General features: G+C 40.9%; 1 protein-coding gene across 3 annotated transcripts in view; it reads left to right on the forward strand.

The window, feature by feature from the left end:
- LOC138661543 (acyl-coenzyme A amino acid N-acyltransferase 1-like) overlaps window positions 1-18,746 on the forward strand; it is a 130,120-nt gene that overhangs the window by 88,879 nt on the left and 22,495 nt on the right. The window contains exon 2 of one of the 3 annotated variants that reach the window (XM_069746345.1): window positions 10,428-10,578. The exons of 1 other annotated variant lie outside the window; for it this stretch is intronic. The gene's annotated coding sequence lies outside the window, so the exon portion shown is untranslated. Of the gene's footprint in view, window positions 1-10,427; window positions 10,579-17,371; window positions 17,543-18,746 lie in introns of those variants that run through there. One more of the 3 variants, XM_069746353.1, reaches the window with a different exon arrangement.

The raw sequence follows: 18,746 nt of genomic DNA on the forward strand, positions 1-18,746 counted from the left end.
ATTTTGCAATTTTCCAAATTTGAATTTTTATACCCTTAAATCACAGAGATATGTCATGCAAAATACTTAATAAGTAACATTACCCACATGTCTACTTTACATCAGCACAATTTTGGAACCAAAATTTTTTTTGTTTGGGAGTTATAAGGGTTAAAAGATGACCAGCAATTTCTCATTTTTGCAACACCATTTTTTTTAGGGACCACATCTCATTTGAAGTCATTTTGAGGGGTCTATATGATAGAAAATACCCAAGTGTGACACCATTCTAAAAACTTCACCCCTCAAGGTGCTTAAAACCACATTCAAGAAGTTTATTAACCCTTCAGGTGTTTTACAGGATTTTTTGGAATGTTTAAATAAAAATGAACATTTAACTTTTTTTCACACAAAATTTATTTCAGCTCCAATTTGTTTTATTTTACCAAGGGTAACAGGAGAAAATGGACCCCAAAAGTTGTTGTACAATTTGTCCTGAGTACGTTGATACCCCATATGTGGGGATAAACCACTGTTTGGGTGCATGGCAGAGCTCGGAAGGAAAGGAGAGCCATTTGACTTTTCAATGCAAAATTGACTGGAATTGAGATGGGACGACATGTTGCGTTTGGAGAGCCCCTGATGTGCCTAAACATTGAAACCACCCAAAAGTGACACCATTTTGGAAAGTAGACCCCCTAATGAACTTATCTAGATGTGTTTTGAGAGCTTTGAGCCCCCAAGTGTTTCACTACAGCTTATAACGCAGAGCCGTGAAAATAAAAATTCTTTTTTTTTTCACAAAAATGATTTCTTGGCCCCAGTTATGTATTTTCACAAGGGTAACAGGATAAATTGGACCCCAAAAGTTGTTGTCCAATTTGTCCTGAGTACGCTGATACCCCATATGTCGGGGGGAAGCACTGTTTGGGCGCATGGCAGAGCTCGGAAGGGAAGGAGCGCCATTTGGAATACAGACTTAGATGGATTGGTCTGCAGGCGTCACGTTGCATTTGCAGAGCCCCTGATGTACCCAAACAGTAGAAACCCCCCACAAGTGACCCCATATTGGAAACTAGACCCCCCAAGGAACTTATCTGGATGTGTTGTGAGAACTTTGAACCCCCAAGTGTTTCACTACAGTTTATAACGCAGAGCCGTGAAAATAAAAATTCTTTTTTTTTCCACAAAAATGATTTCTTAGCCCCCAGTTATGTATTTTCACAAGGGTAACAGGATAAATTGGACCCCAAAAGTTGTTGTCCAATTTGTCCTGTGTACGCTGATACCCCATATGTGGGGGGGAAGCACTGTTTGGGCGCATGGCAGAGCTCGGAAGGGAAGGAGCGCCATTTGGAATACAGACTTAGATGGATTGGTCTGCAGGCATCACGTTGCATTTGCAGAGCCCCTGATGTACCCAAACAGTAGAAACCCCCCACAAGTGACCCCATATTGGAAACTAGACCTCCAAGGAACTTATCTAGATGTGTTGTGAGAACTTTGAACCCACAAGTGTTTCACTACAGTTTATAACGCAGAGCCGTGAAAATAAAAAAAATCTTATTTTTCCCACAAAAATGATTTTTAGCCCCCCACATTTTTATTTTCCCAAGGATAACAAGAGAACTTGGACCCCAAAAGTTGTTGTCCAATTTGTCCTGAGTACGCTGATACCCCATATGTTGGGGTAAACCCCTGTTTGGGCGCACCGGAGAGCTCGGAAGGGAAGGAGCACTGTTTTACTTTTTCAATGCAGAATTGGCTGGAATTGAGATCGGACGCCATGTCGCATTTGGAGAACATAGAAAAAAAGAAAGGAAGGGAAGCCAGCTCACCGATCTTGGAAGAGAAGCACGGAAACAGTCCTGATGAGACGTGCAATCAAGAGAAAGAAAAAAAAAGAAAGAAAAAACGAAGATTCCAGCTTGCTCTTGTTAAAAAATGTAAATTTTAATCCAAAAAATTATAATCCAAAAAATTAAAATAGCAATACATGCTCCTTAGACCCACCATGAACCCCGTGAGGGACCAAGCGACGCGTTTCGACTGGAAACCAGTCTTTATCCAAGCTAGTCTATCCAACATAAGCGCTGGTATTTAAGGACCCAGTAACCAATGGACGTACTAAGCCTAGATCACATGATAAATGCAATCGACAGGTCCTACAAAATAAATGTGATCTAAAAACATGTGTAATCTACAAATTACAACGTATCAAACTAACACACAATTAAAAATCAAAAAGTCAAACAGCAATATACTGCAGGAAGGCGATAATTAGTAATGAAACATAATATCATTCTTGCGATTAAGTCCGTCAGGAAATCTAGTGCCCAGCATGAATATCCAATATGCTTCGCGGGTAAGTAAAATTCTGTGCAGATCGCCACCACGTGGGGGTCTAATTACTCGCTCAATGCCGGTCACTCTAAAAGATGAAATGTCACGTGAATGATGATCCACAAAATGTTTGGCTGCAGAGGAAATATTACGGTTAGTATTACTTGTGTTAGAGATATCATGCAAATGCTCATAAATCCGATTCTTCAATTTACGAATGGTGCACCCCACGTAAGATTTATTGCACGCCACACAATCTATTTTATATATCACGAACCGAGTATTACAATTAATAAAACCCTGAATATGAAAGTTTTTGGAACCTATATGGTCTGAAAAAATCTTCGTGGTAATTATGTGCCTACAGGTGGAACAATTGGGAACATTGCATTTATAGCTGCCTTTGCAACTTAACCATGTGGATTGAGGTTTGTTGGTAACAAATAAACTGGGTGACAAAATATTGCCCAAGGAAGGAGCCCTCCTTGCCACAACACTGCATCCAGCATGTAAGATATTAGCCAAAATAGGATCTTCATATAGAATTGGAATATGTTGATTAATAATAGCTTTAATATTATTAAATTGCGGACTATATTGTAAACACACAAAGGGTTTATTATTATAATGACTGGTTCTCTTACTTGAATTGGTATTGTCATTTGAATTGATAATTGTGTTGCTGGAACTCGTGGTGGCAGCGGGACGTTCATTTGGGGATGTAATATTAAGAGCTCTATTAAGCATCCAATTTGGATAACCCCGTCTATTGAATTTAACACAAGATTTGGCCAAATCTTGTTTAAGAGCATCATTATTGTTGCAATTTCTCCTGAGTCTAGTGAATTCACCGACAGGGATTGAACGTATAGTATGTTTGGGGTGACTGCTGCTCGCATGAAGAATGGAATTGCCAGCTAATGGCTTTGAATATGTACGAGTGGAAATCAGATTATTCACTACACCAGTAAGCTCTAAATCAAGAAACGAAATTTTAGAAATGTGATGAACAAAGGTAAATCTAATATTAAAGTCATTGTTATTAATGTATAAAATGAAATCCTGTATGGCAGATACATCGCCCCTCCAAATAATAAGCGTATCATCGATGTACCTGCCATACCAATGGATATATGGCAAAAAATTATTGGATGTAGAAAATAAAAAATGATGTTCCCAAAATGCCATCACCAAATTTGCTAGAGACGGAGAAAATTTGGCCCCCATAGCTACTCCACTACACTGTAAATAATATTCATGATCAAAGGAAAACAAATTTATGGGTTAACAAAAAAGAAGTGACCTGTAAAATATAATTAATCAAATCTTGAGAATAACAGCTGTATTTGCACAAATGAAATTTCAGTGCTTCAAGAGCTAATTTATGAGGTATACAAGTGTACAGTGACACCACATCACAGCTTAACCAAGTGAATTCTGATAACCATTCCTTATTACACATGATGTCAATGACGTCCTTAGTGTCTCTAATATGCCCAGGCACTCTCAACACTAATGGTTGTAGCAAAGAGTCCAACCACTGGCCCATACGTTCATTTATGGACCCAATACTTGATATAATCGGACGCATTGGAGGGAGTTCTTTATTCTTGTGAATTTTTGGTAAACCATGCATTATTGGTGTGACAGGATGAGAGACCTTCAGGAACTCTGCTTGTTTGCTGGAAATAACACCCAAAGAAAGGCCATCTTGTATCACATTGTCCATTTTTGTTTTGTAGATAAAGGTCGGATCTGATTTTAGTTTCCTGTATGTGGTGTCATCTGATAATAAATCCAAAATTCCGTTTCTATATTGTGAAGAATCCATTATGACAACCACCCCTCCCTTGTCACTCATTTTTATAGTGATGTCTTTCATGTCTTGTATCTCTTTAATAATATTTCTTTGTTTCTTGGTCAAATTATTTGTTGTATTGGATGCCGTATCCCTGATTTTGAGTTGTTTAAGTTCTCGTTCAATAACCTCCTGGAAGCGATTCATACAGTCTGCTCTAGACTGAATAGGATAAAAAAACGGATTTTTTAATTTGAATTGATTAGATTGATTAACCATAGATGAAATGGAGTTGTCCTGATCCTGCAATTCTTGTAGTGTCAATAATGTGACTTGTTCTTGAAAGTCTAAAGAATGGAATTCATTATGTTGAATTATATTATCATCAACAGAAATGTCAGATTCTTCAGCCCAAAAATGTTTCTTAATGGTTAAATTCCGGACAAATTTATTAATGTCTAACAAAGTTGAAAACAAATTAAAATTGTGATCCGGAACGAAATTAAGTCCATAAGACAACACTTTCAATTCTTCATCTGAAAAATTTCGAGATGAAAGATTTAAGACATTATTCAGACTCATTTCGGCGTGAATTTCCTGTGGCGCGTCTGCATGCCAGAATTGCTTTCTGTGTTTCCGGCCACCACGCCTTTTGCGTTTTTTGATTTATTAGCATGACTGGTAGAGTTGTGTGCTGCAGATTCATTTAAAGATGTATCAGACGTGCTAAAACCATTATCACCAGAGTCCCCTTCATGGGAACTGAAGCTGACATATCTTTTATGGTATCTCCTCTTCTGATTAGTATGTCTTAAAATAGATCTGGGATTTATTTGAAAAGGAGTCCCATTCATTCCAATTGTAGACTTTATTGGATGCATAATCTTGCAAATCACGCTGGAATTTGCGCTTTTTCCTAAGCATGATTTCATCTTCTAATTTTGTCAATTCGTCCTGAGTTTTTTTTAAAAAACACGTTTTCATCCAGTATAATATTGCGAGAACTCAACTCATTCTTGGACACTTCAATGTCTTTTTGTATGTCCAACAACTTGAGTTCCTCATGTTTAATAATCAATCGCATCAAATTGAGTGAACATGTGCTAAAGGCCCCTTCACATTAAGCGACGCTGCAGCGATACCGACAACGATCCGGATCGCTGCAGCGTCGCTGTTTGGTCGCTGGAGATCTGTCACACAGACCGCTCTCCAGCGACCAATGATGCCGGTAACCAGGGTAAACATCGGGTAACTAAGCGCAGGGCCGCGCTTAGTAACCCAATGTTTACCCTGGTTACCTTCCTAAAAGTAAAAAAAACAAACACTACATACTTACCTAACGCTGTCTGTCCTCCAGCGCTGTGCTCTGCACTCCTCCTGTACTGTCTGTGTGAGCACAGTGGCCGGAAAGCAGAGCGGTGACGTCACCACTCTGCTTTCCGGCTGACCGACGCTCACAGCCAGTACAGGAGGAGTGCAGAGCACAGCGCTGGAGGACAGACAGCGTTAGGTAAGTATGTAGTGTTTGTTTTTTTTACTTTTAGGATGGTAACCAGGGTAAACATCGGGTTACTAAGCGCGGCCCTGCGCTTAGTTACCCGATGTTTACCCTGGTTACCAGTGAAGACATCGCTGGATCGGTGTCACACACGCCGATCCAGCGATGTCCACGGGAGATCCAGCGACGAAATAAAGTTCTGGACTTTCTTCAGCGACCAACGATCTCCCAGCAGGGGCCTGATCGTTGGTCGCTGTCACACATAACGATTTTATTAACGATATCGTTGCTACGTCACAAAAAGCAACGATATCGTTAACAATATCGTTATGTGTGAAGGTACCTTAAGAATTGAGTTCCATTCATTCACAAACACTTCACTAAAATTAGTGGTAGATTTTTTCTTGATTCTGAGACCTCTGGGAATCATTTCTTTTGAGACATAATTTTGTAAAGTTGTTAAATCCCACCAGAGTTTGGTCTCCTGGATCATCGATTTCTGTATTTGTGTAAAAATGTCCATAATATCAGAGGAATCAGAGTTAGCGAGTGGCACATCTGAAAATACTAAAGCAGCCTTCTGAATACGATTCCTGACGGTATCTGCCATCCTGCAGCAAAAACTTTGTGTGGCTTGTTAGTATATAAATCTGTATAAAATGTAGATGAAGGATAGAAACACGCCTCACATAAAATACTGGGGGCGGTGGGTCTAATATATTAAGGAGCAGAAAAAATGACCAGGTGCATGGCAATCAATAGTACATAGAAAAAAAGAAAGGAAGGGAAGCCAGCTCACCGATCTTGGAAGAGAAGCACGGAAACAGTCCTGATGAGACGTGCAATCAATAGAAAGAAAAAAAAAGAAAGAAAAAACGAAGATTCCAGCTTGCTCTTGTTAAAAAATGTAAATTTTAATCCAAAAAATTAAAATAGCAATACATGCTCCTTAGACCCACCATGAACCCCGTGAGGGACCAAGCGACGCGTTTCGACTGGAAACCAGTCTTTATCCAAGCTAGTCTATCCAACATAAGCGCTGGTATTTAAGGACCCAGTAACCAATGGACGTACTAAGCCTAGATCACATGATAAATGCAATCGACAGGTCCTACAAAATAAATGTGATCTAAAAACATGTGTAATCTACAAATTACAACGTATCAAACTAACACACAATTAAAAATAAACAAGTCAAACAGCAATATACTGCAGGAAGGCGATAATTAGTAATGAAACATAATATCATTCTTGCGATTAAGTCCGTCAGGAAATCTAGTGCCCAGCATGAATATCCAATATGCTTCGCGGGTAAGTAAAATTCTGTGCAGATCGCCACCACGTGGGGGTCTAATTACTCTCTCAATGCCGGTCACTCTAAAAGATGAAATGTCACGTGAATGATGATCCACAAAATGTTTGGCTGCAGAGGAAATATTACGGTTAGTATTACTTGTGTTAGAGATAATACTAAGTTAGAGACTTGCATTTGGAGAGCCTCTGATGTGCCTGAACAGTGGAAACTCCCCAATTCTACCTGAAACCCTAACCCTAACACACCCCTAACCTAATCCCAACGGTAACCCTAACCACACCCCTAACCCTGACACACCCCTAATTCTAATCCCAACCGTAAATATAATCCAAACCCTAACTTTAGCCCCAACCCTAACCCTAACTTTAGCCCCAACCCTAACCCTAACTTTAGCCCCAACCCTAACCCTAACTTTAGCTCCAACCCTAACCCCAACCCTAACCCTAGCCCCAACCCTAGCCCTAACCCTAGCCCCAACCCTAGCCCCAACCCTAGCCCTAACCCTAGCCCTAACCCTAACCTTAGCCCTAACCCTAGCCCCAACCCTAACCCTAGCCCTAACCCTAGCCCTAACCCTAACCCTAGCCCTGATGGGAAAATGGAAATAAATACATTTTTTAAATTTTTTTATTTTTCCCTAACTAAGGGGGTGATGAAGGGGGGTTTGATTTACTTTTATAGCATTTTTTATATCGGATTTTTATGATTGGCAGCCGTCACACACTAAAATACGCTTTTTTTATAGCAAAAAAGTTTTTGCGTCTCCACATTTTGAGACCTATAATTTTTCCATATTTTGGTCCACAGAGTCATATTAGGTCCTGTTTTTTGCGGGACGAGTTGACGTTTTTATTGGTAACATTTTTGGACACGTGACAGTTTTTGATCACTTTTTATTCCGATTTTTGTGAGGCAGAATGACCAAAAACCAGCTATTCATGAATTTCTTTTGGGGGAGGCGTTTATACCGTTCCACGTTTGGTAAAGTGGATGAAGCAGTTTTATTCGTCAGGTCAGTACGATTACAGCGATACCTCATTTATATCATTTTTTTATGTTTTGGCGCTTTTATACGATAAAAGCTATTTTATAGAAAAAATAATTATTTTGGCATCGCTTTATTCTCAGGACTATAACTTTTTTATGTTTTTGCTCATTATGCTTTGTGGCAGCTCGTTTTTTGCGGAACAAGATGACGTTTTCAGCGGTATCATGGTTATTTATATCCGTCTTTTTGATCGCGTGTTATTCCACTTTTTGTTCGGCGGTATGATAATAAAGCGTTGTTCTTTGGCTCGTTTTTTTTTTTCCTTACGGTGTTCACTGAAGGGGTTAACTAGTGGGACAGTTTTATAGGTTGGGTCGTTACGGACGCGGCGATGTATTTATGGGAATAATATTTTTTTTTAAATTTATTTATTTAGTAATTTTTTTTTTTTTTGCACATGTTGAAATTTTTTTTTTTACTTTTTTACTTTGTCACAGGGGGGGACATCACAGATCGCCGATCTTACAGTTTGCACAGCACTCTGTAAGATTGGCGATCTCACTGACATCGCTGCAGGCTTACAGAGCTGCAGGCGACCCGGAAGTACTCCCTGCAGGACCCGGATGCAGCCCCGCGGCCATTTTGGATCCGGGGACTGCAGGAAGAAGACGCTCGGTACACGGTGAGTACATCACCGTGTTCTGATCGTCTCAGGGAAGCACGCAGGGAGCCCCCTCCCTGCGCGATGCTTCCCTGTACCGCCGGCACATCGCGATCATGCTTGATTGCGGTGTGCCGGGGGTTAATGTGCCGGGAGCGGTCCGTGACCGCTCCTGGCACATAGTGCCAGATGTCAGCTGCGATAGTCAGCTGACACCCGGCCGCGATCGGCCGCGCTCCCCCCGTGAGCGCGGCCGATCGCATATGACGTACTATCCCGTCACTGGGAATTAAGTCCCAGGTCACCTGGACGGGATAGTACGTCATATGGGATTAAGGGGTTAAAGTAAAGGCCACTATACAATGCTAAGTATATTAATATTATTGACATATACTGGAGGCGCACCAGTGGATTGTGGAGTGGGTCGAGTGCTCCATGATCATTTGTGATAGAATATAAGCCCTGGTTAGGATAAGCAGTGTACTATAGTATGCCGCTTCCAATATGGCGTCTGGTGGCGCTAGTGCGCAAGCGCACGACATTCCATGGCGGTGAATTAGTCGGCTATCCTTTAGTTGTGTCTATTAGTTTTTCCGGACATGCGCAGTAGCAATCAGTGGACCCCTGAATATGGAGAATGGCGTCCTGCATGCGGTACATGAGCCTCCACGGTATAAGTTAATGTAAGTGGAATAATATATGAAAATAACATCTTATTAGTGATTTGGGGAAGTGGAAGATTTGTTTATATAAAAAGCACATAGGAGCACATAGCACTTTACACTATAGCACCTTATATTACCGGTTTGTGACTATGAAATTAGAACCAAGCACTGTATGATATGTATACTTTTTATTGGCTGTAATTATTGTAGGGAGTACTATAAATATGCACTCATTTGTACCACCCATTGCTTGAGAAAGGCTCAGTCAGAGCCGAAACGTCGCCCTGAACAGTGGGTTGATTAAATCCTGCACGTTTATACTGCAATGATGGAGTGCTGCCTCTTTTTGCCATATATTGAACTACATGGATACACGGACTGTTATCCTGGGGCCCTGCACCCGAAGATAAGTAGACATTGTGCTGTTCCCTTTTTTTCCCTATACTTATGTCTGAAAATTTTTGCACAAATAAGTACTTTTTTATTTTTATTTTTTATACTCTGTACATCTTTAAGCCATTTTTTGGAACCATGGAGGAACGTCCCATGGTACCAGGGATCTTCAATTATACTACTGAGGACGAGGAACGCACACTCAACAATATTGAGGGGGACGCAGATTTTCTGAAAACCCCATCTATTATTGAGATAAAAAGCAAATACGAAAATGATACCAAACGCTTAGTGAGTTCACAACTACACCTGTCGACATTGGGACAATATTACAGGGAACGGAAAATCCCTAGTGGACTAAGATCAAATATTAGACCCAATTTGTTTATGGGCAACCCCACTTTCTGCACAAGGTTTACAATGATTTCCAATAAGTATGCAATGGATGTAATGTTGTTAAATATTGAATTTCTACAAATGGAATTGAAAAAGATGCAACTGAGTGTTGGTGACCTTGAAAGAAATTGCAAGATATGCTAAGTAAGGAGGACTGGACTGCCTTTAAAGAAAAGAATGAGAAAGATATATATAAATTTAGAGGTGATCTAGAAGAAACAAAACGGAAGAAGTGGAGTAGGGACAGTGGTGACTATGAAACCGGAAATGTTTATACTTGGCAAAGTGACAATACTAGGATGCCATGGAAGAAAAGAGGTCAATTGGAATCCAGGAGGTCGGAGCAATCAGATGGAACTGAATGCTTAACTAATGAATTTATTTCCCGTAGATCAAGCAGGTGGCATGGAAGCCGAAAAAGGCGAGGAGGTAAGCGCCACCACCGGAGGCAAAAAGAAAATAGAAAAGAGCAAGCCGCAAGCACAAAGACAACCAAACCTCAGGAAGAGGGAGCAGACCTCGTAGTGAATATCTCAAAAAAGGTACTTACTGATATGCAGGTGTCTGTATTAAGTAAAGGACTATCATTCAGTCCATGTTCACACATGGACTGGTTTGGCCTACAAGTGGACTTGGCACGTTTTGTTAGGACTATTAGACTGAGGGACTGGTTTCACAATAAGGAGGGTACCATAAGATCAAAAAATAGTGAACTTAACTTAAATATGGTGGAACTGCATAAAAAGAGTAATTTTATGCCCCCTACTGGTTCAGCCGTGATAGGCAAGATTGCTTTGCGCAGGCGTGTACTATGGAGGACAGAGAATGAACTTCAATCCAATATTGCAGCCAGCATGCAGCCAGCGGGTAAGGAAAGGGTGAATCAAACACCCGAAAACTCCGCCCATATGACCCAAAACCAGTCCCGCCAAATTCAGGTGACAGGTTCCCTTTAAACATCCTAATATTTTGAAAGAAGAGGTTGTGGCATTGCAGGAGCTGGTCCATGACGGCGACGTCATTATAAAACCCGCGGATAAAGGGGGTGCCGTTGTCGTCATGGACAGATTTATGTATGTAAATGAAATCAACAGACAATTGCGGGATGAGGAAGTATATGGTATGATGGATGGAGATCCTAAATTTCATATTGAGAAGGAAATCAAGATATGCCTCAAAGAGGCTATGGATGCTAAAATTATTGATCAGGACTTATTTGATTATCTACGAGTGGAGGCCCCCACAACCCCGGTGTTGTATATTACCCCTAAAATTCATAAGAGCTTAATAAACCCACCGGGACGCCCCATAATTTCTGGGATCAATTCAATCTTTAGTAAGATGGGAATATTTTTGGACAGAATATTTAACCCCATAGTAAAAAACAGTAAATCATATATAAGGGATACGACAGATTTCATTAGAAAATTGGAGGGAGTACAATTGACGGAGGAGATTATTTTAGCGTCATTTGACGTAGTATCCCTATATACATCAATTGATCATGATAATGGTTTGCGGGCGGTGGATAAAAAACTGAATATAATGGGATATACAGTGGAAGGTAGGACCTTTCTACTAAGGATGTTAGAGATAATATTGAAACATAACTATTTTTATTTGGGGACACATTCTATGCGCAAAAACGGGGAACAGCCATGGGGGCCAATATGGCCCCCGCGTATGCAAATTTGGTGATGGAGGTCCTGGAGGAAGACTTCGTCTATGTGTCCCACCACTTCCGGCAAGTGCTGGTGTGGTGGAGATACATAGATGACGTCTTCCTCCTCTGGACGGGTACACAGAGAGCATTGGAAGATTTCCATGATTTCCTCAATACAATTGATGATACCATCAAATTTACATTGGTGTCATCTAAATCTGAAATCCAATTCCTGGATGTACTGGTCACACAAAAAGGAGAGCTCAATACTACACTTTTTGTCAAAGAAACGGATAGGAATAACTTATTAACATACGATAGCCAGCATCCACGTAATATGATAAGATCGATTCCGCTCAGCCAATTATGGAGAGTACGACGTATTGTGAAGAAAGAGGATGAGGTTGATGAGGTGCTTGATAGGCTAATATACAAGTTTTTGGGAAGAGGGTACCCAAAAAATCTATTGGAAACAACAAGAGAGAAAGTTCTTGAACAAAAAAGGGAAGTATTAATTAACAAGCCGTTGAATGGAAATAAAAAGAAGCGACTAGATCGAATTCCATTAGTTATGACCTATGTTGAGGAAAGCAATGAAGTAGTTAAAATAATAAAAAAACACTGGGGGATGTTGGGGAGATGTCTCCCTGACATTAAAGAGTTTAAGATGCCGCCTATATGTTCCTATAAAAAGAGTAAAAATATTGGTAACTATTTAGTAAAATCTGACATAGGGACAATGAGAAAAAGCTTTCAGTCAACACTAACAGGTACTAGTAAAAAAGGATGTTACCCATGCCTTAATTGTGTTAATTGTACCCACATGGTAAAAGGCTCCACATTCCAACATCCCCAGACAGGGAGAGTATACAAGATTAACGAGTATTTGACGTGTAGCTCAGTTTTTGTCGTATACCTTCTGATGTGCCCATGTGAACTTTGGTATATAGGTGAAACCACCTGTGAGTTCAAGGTCAGAATGAATCAGCACAGATATAGTATACGAAAGAAAAGAACGGATCTCCCGGTCCCTGAACATTTTGTGGAATTTAATCATACTTAAAAGGATCTGAAATGTAAAATTATTGATGTGGTCCCGGTGCAGAGGAGAGGTGGGGATAGGGAATTGATCCTTAAGAAGAAGGAACTAAAATGGATCTATGAACTGAATACCCTCAAACCAAATGGACTCAATGTGGACTTTAAAATTCATACAGTTATGTAAAGTATATTGTTCTTTGTTTATTCAGTGTTTTTTTGAGGACCTGGTAAAGATGGGGGAACTTGTTTCTCCTCTATTTTAATGTTTTTTAATATATTTTATTTGCCTTCCCTTCTCTAGATCCTAAGAATATCTGTGGGGGAACATGATCGCATGAGGACGGAATATCTATTATTTTTTTGTAAAAAAAAATTTTGTAAAAAATTTTTTTTGTAAAAATTCTTTTTGTTGTTATAATGATTTGGTAACATAATTTTGTCTAAAAAAATCTTTTTTGGATTGTCTACTGTGCAATTTGCCCTGAAAATGAAAATAAAAACAATAAGCATTTCTTATAAGATTCTATAATTTTGCATATATGGCTGTTATAACAGGCAATTCAGTATCACAATGGACATGGAGGTCAGAGCACATACAGTGATCTGACAATAACCCATAATAATAGAACGAGCTCTGAGACGTGGGAACTCTGCAGACCGCAATCCCTGATCCTCTCCAAACACAACTAGAGGCAGCCGTGGATTGCGCCTAACGCTACCTATGCAACTCGGCACAGCCTGAGAAACTAACTAGCCTGAAGATAGAAAAAATAAGCCTACCTTGCCTCAGAGAAATACCCCAAAGGAAAAGGCAGCCCCCCACATATAATGACTGTGAGTAAGATGAAAAGACAAACGTAGGGATGAAATAGATTCAGCAAAGTGAGGCCCGATATTCTAGACAGAACGAGGATAGGAAAGATAACTTTGCGGTCTACACAAAACCCTAAAGAAAACCACGCAAAGGGGCAAAAAGACCCTCCGTACCGAACTAACGGCACGGAGGTACACCCTTTGCGTCCCAGAGCTTCCAGCAAAACAAATAGACAAGCTGGACAGAAAAAATAGCAACAAATAGCAAAGAAGCACTTAGCTATGCAGAGCAGCAGGCCACAGGAATGATCCAGAGAAACACAAGTCCAACACTGGAACATTCACAGGAAGCATGAATCAAAGCATTAGGTGGGGTTAAGTAGAGAAGCAGCTAACGACCTCACCAGATCACCTGAGGGAGGAAACTCAGAAGCAGCAGTACCAGTTTCCTCCACAAACGGAAGCTCCCAGAGAGAATCAGCCGAAGTACCACTTGTGACCACAGGAGGGAGCTCTGCCACAGAATTCACAACATATGGCGTTTGTAGGCCTCGACAATAGTAATGTATGTATAAGGGTTTTGCTACCTTCTACTTGTCCTATTTTGTAACAGCTGGCCTGTAAGGGTTAACTGGGGCATTTGGACACCTGGTGGCGCCCGGAGACAGCCTGAGGAAGGTGCCTTCCGGGTTGTCAGGGTATGCTCAAACACCCACATAGAATTCCTAAATCAAGTTGTCTTAAAGTAAAGGCCACTATACAATGCCAAGTATATTAATATTATTGACATATACTGGAGGCGCACCAGTGGATTGTGGAGTGGGTCGAGTGCTCCATGATCATTTGTGATAGAATATAAGCCCTGGTTAGGATAAGCAGTGTACTATAGTATGCCGCTTCCAATATGGCGTCTGGTGGCGCTAGTGCGCAAGCACACGACATTCCATGGCGGTGAATTAGTCGGCTATCCTTTAGTTGTGTCTATTAGTTTTTCCGGACATGCGCAGTAGCAATCAGTGGACGCTGAATATGGAGAATGGCGTCCTGCATGCGGTACATGAGCCTCCACGGTATAAGTTAATGTAAGTGGAATAATATATGAAAATAACATCTTATTAGTGATTTGGGGAAGTGGAAGATTTGTTTATATAAAAAGCACATAGGAGCACATAGCACTTTACACTATAGCACCTTATATTACCGGTTTGTGACTATGAAATTAGAACCAAGCACTGTATGATATGTATACTTTTTATTGGCTGTAATTATTGTAGGGAGTACTATAAATATGCACTCATTTGTACCACCCATTGCTTGAGAAAGGCTCAGTCAGAGCCGAAACGTCGCCCTGAACAGTGGGTTGATTAAATCCTGCCCGTTTATACTGCAATGATGGAGTGCTGCCTCTTTTTTGCTATATATATATATATATATCTATATATATATATAGATATATATATATATATATACATATCTATATATATATATATATATATATATATATATATACAGTGGGGCAAAAAAGTATTTAGTCAGTCAGCAATAGTGCAAGTTCCACCACTTAAAAAGATGAGAGGCGTCTGTAATTTACATCATAGGTAGACCTCAACTATGGGAGACAAACTGAGAAAAAAAAATCCAGAAAATCACATTGTCTGTTTTTTTAACATTTTATTTGCATATTATGGTGGAAAATAAGTATTTGGTCAGAAACAAACAATCAAGATTTCTGGTTCTCACAGACCTGTAACTTCTTCTTTAAGAGTCTCCTCTTTCCTCCACTCATTACCTGTAGTAATGGCACCTGTTTAAACTTGTTATCAGTATAAAAAGACACCTGTGCACACCCTCAAACAGTCTGACTCCAAACTCCACTATGGTGAAGACCAAAGAGCTGTCAAAGGACACCAGAAACAAAATTGTAGCCCTGCACCAGGCTGGGAAGACTGAATCTGCAATAGCCAACCAGCTTGGAGTGAAGAAATCAACAGTGGGAGCAATAATTAGAAAATGGAAGACATACAAGACCACTGATAATCTCCCTCGATCTGGGGCTCCACGCAAAATCCCACCCCGTGGGGTCAGAATGATCACAAGAACGGTGAGCAAAAATCCCAGAACCACGCGGGGGGACCTAGTGAATGAACTGCAGAGAGCTGGGACCAATGTAACAAGGCCTACCATAAGTAACACACTACGCCACCATGGACTCAGATCCTGCAGTGCCAGACGTGTCCCACTGCTTAAGCCAGTACATGTCTGGGCCCGTCTGAAGTTTGCCAGAGAGCATTTGGATGATCCAGAGGAGTTTTGGGAGAATGTCCTATGGTCTGATGAAACCAAACTGGAACTATTTGGTAGAAACACAACTTGTCGTGTTTGGAGGAAAAAGAATACTGAGTTGCATCCATCAAACACCATACCTACTGTAAAGCATGGTGGTGGAAACATCATGCTTTGGGGCTGTTTCTCTGCAAAGGGGCCAGGACGACTGATCCGGGTACATGAAAGAATGAATGGGGCCATGTATCGTAAGATTTTGAGTGCAAACCTCCTTCCATCAGCAAGGGCATTGAAGATGAAACGTGGCTGGGTCTTTCAACATGACAATGATCCAAAGCACACCGCCAGGGCAACGAAGGAGTGGCTTCGTAAAAAGCATTTCAAGGTCCTGGAGTGGCCTAGCCAGTCTCCAGATCTCAACGCTATAGAAAACCTTTGGAGGGAGTTGAAAGTCCGTGTTGCCAAGCGAAAAGCCAAAAACATCACTGCTCTAGAGGAGATCTGCATGGAGGAATGGGCCAACGTACCAACAACAGTGTGTGGCAACCTTGTGAAGACTTACAGAAAACGTTTGACCTCTGTCATTGCCAACAAAGGATATATTACAAAGTATTGAGATGAAATTTTGTTTCTGACCAAATACTTATTTTCCACCATAACATGCAAATAAAATGTTAAAAAAACAGACAATGTGATTTTCTGGATTTTTTTTTCTCAGTTTGTGTCCCATAGTTGAGGTCTACCTATGATGTAAATTACAGACGCCTCTCATCTTTTTAAGTGGTGGAACTTGCACTATTACTGACTGACTAAATACTTTTTTGCCCCAATGTATATACATATATATATATATATATATATATATATATTGCTTTTTGCCTAAAATACAAAGGAAATGTGGAGTTGGAGGTCTTGGAAAATTTTTGACACAAGCCAATTTTTTATTATATAAGTTCAGATTTTGTTTAACCGCTAAAATTAGAACAATAATTATAATAATTTTAAAAAAATACAAGTTTAGTATTAATGTAATCATACTGCAGGTAGGTTCGCACGAATGCAAGAAAAAATCCAGACGAGTAGGACAATTTTTTTTTCATTCATCATCTGTATGCAGTCTGTTTTTTTTACAGCAGTAGTTAATCGTTTCGAAGACCATTTACAGTATCTTACGTTACAGAATTGCAATTTATCCATAAAGATCGGATGTTATACTTCGACTCTGCCTGGCATCCGATTTTTCTTTTCACGCTCCAATAACCTATCAAATTATCAAATGCAGATTTCATAAGTGAAAAAAAAAAATTCTCATTTGCACTGCCCCATTGAATAACATTGGACTGAGTGCTGTCTGTTTTTTTTTTTTTCAAGGAAAAGGTGCAAAAAATGCTAAATAATTTCAATTTGAAGGAGTTTTGTTGATTCTGGCTCTCACGCGTTTGTATATTGTGGTTATGTCCCCTTTAATATAAATTGAAGCTGTGCACGTGTTATTAGAGGCGTGGGCTGAATCTATTCCACTCCCTTTTCGGATCTCCTCCTTCCTCACCATGAGCTCTGACAATCCGTCCATTTCGCTGCAGCTGCAGCCTGTGGACTGACATATTCTGCTCTCCCCGAGAGACGAGATCTGTCCATCAGTTCCTGAGCAGATCCCTATAAACTCTACTGCAGGAATATTGCATCGGGATCCTGAATACTGCAAGGTCAGACCCAGATCTACGTTTTCTACTGTTATCCCGTGTCCGTACTACAACGTGTACACTACCCAGATCCATGATGACTGCTGTACTCCTTAAAGGGAAACTGTCTCTTCGGAAAATGCTATTTATCCGCAGATGTGGGATGCTGCCTGGCCAACATTCTAAAAGTGCGGCTACTGGAAAAAAAAAAACTTATTTCCCTCCAGTGCGTGCCAATTTTAAGTTATGGGGGCATGGAGCGGCTACAGTCATCGCTCACAGCATGCCCCGGCATTTTCACAGCGCATGGTGCCACACATCTGTGCAGAGCGAGCGATCGATCAGTGCAAGCATGCTTAGTCGCCTCTTGCGGTACAAGGAGTGGTGCTGTATCCGCTCTGTGCCCCCATGTCTGAAAGACGGCAACTCTCGGGAGGAAATTGTTAATATTCTCCCAGTAGCTGCACTCTTAGTAAGGCCGGGATCACACACAGCGAGATACGGCCGAGTCTCGCAGGTTAAAACCAAGCTCTGGCGCCGGCACTCCGGAGCGGAGCGTGCGGCCGCATAGCAATACATGGAGCTGCACACTCCGCTGCGGAGTACCGGTGCCAGAGCTTGGTTTTAACCTGCGAGACTCAGCCGTATCTCGCTGTAGTGTGACTCCGGCCTAAGGCAGATAGAAAGTATTGGAATGTGATTTACCTGCAGGTAAAAAGTGCTTTCCGAGGTTAGGGGTTCCTTTTAACCCCTTCAAGTCATGCGCCATACTAGTACTGCATATGTTGTGTCCCTCCATTTGATGTGGGCTCCGGCAGTGAGCCCACATCTTTCCTGGCACATGTCAGCTGTGTTACATATTTGGTATTGCCGTTTTCAGAAAAGTCTGGTCTATCAAACTATAAAAAAATAAATAACCAGATCGGTAAACACCATAAATGGAAAAAAAAATCAAGAATGCCAAAACTACTTTTTTTTTTTTTTTGGGTCGCCACAAATCTGGATCGGATGCGATATGCTATTGACCCTCAGCTCCTGCTCGCATGCGTCTGTGCTCCGAGCCTCTCGAGAGAATCACAGCACCGCTGCGGAGGAGGTGAAGAAAGGAATTTCTCCATTGCCGGGGCCTGCGTATATCGCACATCACTCGGATGGTATCCGGGTGTTGTGCGTTGTCTCACTCGCACCCATAGGCTTATATGGGTGCGAGTGAGCCAAGACTTGGCCG

This window comes from Ranitomeya imitator, chromosome 1 (genome assembly GCF_032444005.1).
Source record: "Ranitomeya imitator isolate aRanImi1 chromosome 1, aRanImi1.pri, whole genome shotgun sequence".
NCBI classification, from domain to species: domain Eukaryota; kingdom Metazoa; phylum Chordata; class Amphibia; order Anura; family Dendrobatidae; genus Ranitomeya; species Ranitomeya imitator.